The sequence below is a fragment of the Sturnira hondurensis genome, unplaced genomic scaffold (genome assembly GCF_014824575.4).
Source record: "Sturnira hondurensis isolate 20B ecotype Veracruz unplaced genomic scaffold, ASM1482457v3 Scaffold0011192, whole genome shotgun sequence".
Taxonomy (NCBI): domain Eukaryota; kingdom Metazoa; phylum Chordata; class Mammalia; order Chiroptera; family Phyllostomidae; genus Sturnira; species Sturnira hondurensis.
The window spans coordinates 999,694-1,002,141 of NW_028083823.1; the positions used below are offsets into that span (position 1 = coordinate 999,694).

General features: G+C 37.2%; 1 pseudogene; it reads right to left on the bottom strand.

Moving 5' to 3' along the window:
* Positions 1–449: 449 nt before the first annotated feature.
* Positions 450–1,353, bottom strand: LOC118996250 (dnaJ homolog subfamily B member 6-like; annotated as a pseudogene).
* Positions 1,354–2,448: the final 1,095 nt, after the last annotated feature.

Consider the following 2,448-nt stretch of genomic DNA (forward strand, 5'->3'; position numbering starts at 1 on the left):
AAACAATTGTCAAAATTTAATAAGTAGCCAGCATTCATGCACAACTAGAAACCATTCTCGATTTATATTAATCCAGAAATGCATTACCATTGATACATTAATATGTCTCACTATTAAATACTGGAAAAAAATTAAATTATTTTTAGTGAAGATTCATCCTGGCAATGTTAAGTTCACAGTAGTCTGACCCTATTTGGCTCACATTTCAAACACAATGGAAAAGCAGGTCCATGTTGTTGTTAGTCTATGGAAGTCATGGACACCTTGGACTACATTTAATTTTGAAAAAGTGCATACAAAGACTAGCAACCACTTTAAAGACCAAAACAAAAAAGGGTCCCATCACATGGTCCCAAGAAAAAAAAGGAGAAGTTTATGACAAATAGGGTTTCAATGAGCTGCATATAAATACTTTAGATTAGGTACAGTTATAATAAAAGTTGATTCATTTGATATCTTCAAAAATGTTCCTATTAATCCTGAAATGATGCTTGTTACAGTAATTGTTTCTGTTATTTGTGTGTGTTGAATTACATGTTATGTGAATATAGCAGCTGCTCCTTACCATTTATCATTGAGGACTTTAACTGGCCATCTTCTTCAACTTCTATGACCATTCTTCAACTTTCTTGACCATTCTCACTAATTCTCTTTGTAATAATTTCTCTGTCATTAACTATTTTGATAGAAGTCAATATGAACTTAAATTTACCCATCCACTGCTACCGATTTCAGTGAAAGAGAATGAAGTGAGGCCCAGAGGACTTAATGACCTGAAGGAAGTATATCCTGCATCGAAGGAAGAAAACGCTCCTCCAAAAGATGTAAATCACTAAAGGCAGAGAAGAAGGAGCCTGTGCTGAAGCTTCAGCTCCCACAGGGGACTCTGCTGTTTCTCAAAGAAGTTGTCAAATGGGTCTTTGAGAAAGTCTAATGAAAACGGGTCCCTTCCACCAAACAATTCCCTGAACACATCATCTGGGTTCTGGAATGTGAAGCTGAATTCAAACAGTATGTCAAAATGACTTCCAACTCCACCTCCAGCATTTAATCCTTGTTTGCTGTATTTGTCATAGATGTCCCATTTTTTAGCATCAGATAGCACCTCACGTGCCTCAGCTACTGTTGAAGTTTTTCTCTGCATTTTTACTAGATGACACTTCAGTGCCAGTTTCCAGTATGCCTTTTTAATATCCTCAGCTGAAGCATGTCTGCATGCCTAGAACTTCAGAGTAAATCAACATGTTTTAACAGGCTGTTGGAAAGACTGAAAGGACACAGGAGCCAGTGGCAGGGTAGTGTGATGGGGCGCAGCCCCGTCTTCCAGGCTCCTACACTTCAGGGGCTCCTCGTGCTTTCCTTTCTCCTTTCTCTAACAACCTGTCACTGAAATTTCTTTTAGACACTGCTGGTCTAGAACTAACAGGCCTTGACATAATTTAATTGCATAATTGCTTCTCTGAATCTTTCATTGACTACATGTTGTACAGCAACTAATAAAACCAGGAACTAATAAAAATGTAGATACAGAGCAACACATTTGATCACTGTGTTTTAAATTTTTCTAAAAAAACAGGTTTTATTTATTTATTTTTAAAGAGAAGGGGAAGGGAGGGAAAAAGAAAGGGAGAGAAACATCAATGCATGGTTTTTCTCTAGAGCACCCCCTACTGGGGACCTGGCCCACAACCCAGGCATGTGCCCTGACTGGGAATCAAACTAGCAACTCTTTGGTTCTCAGGCCAGCATTCAGTCCACTGAGCCACACCAGCCAGGCTGAAAATCTTTTAAAAAATTTGAAACGTGCATAACCATTAGTAACTACAACATAATGTGTAATTTAACTAATGATTTTAAAGTGACTATTCATGTAAGCACCAGCTTACACGAAGTAACCAGTTTAGGGTTAAGAAACAGAACACTGCCAGTCCTCTTGTAGCCCCCAGTTGGTATATCCCTTCCTAATCATAGTCCAACCCTCTTCCATCCACAGGTAATCATTAGACTGATTTTAGGTAATTACCACTTCCTTTATAATGTTTTTTACCTATGGGTTCATCATGAAGTCATAGAGTTTAATTTTACCTTTTAAAAACTACATAAATTGAATCATAAAGTACCCATTTTTTCATCTTGCTTATGTTCAAAAGAACATTACTGAGAATCACCCATGTTGTGGCACATAACTCTAGCTAATTCACTTTCTTTATGTATATGTAGTATTCCCATTGTATAATTATGCCACACTTTTATTTTTCTCTTTTCCTGTTGATGAGCATTTGATTTGTGCCCAGTGTTTGACTATTGCAAATATCCTGTGGGAAAAAAGGAGGATTTCCCCTTCTGTTAAAGTGAAACATGGGTTAACAGCAGTTTACAAACATTTCTGACCACATCCACAATAAGAATACTTCTTACATTGTGACACAGTACACTCATAAATGTGTA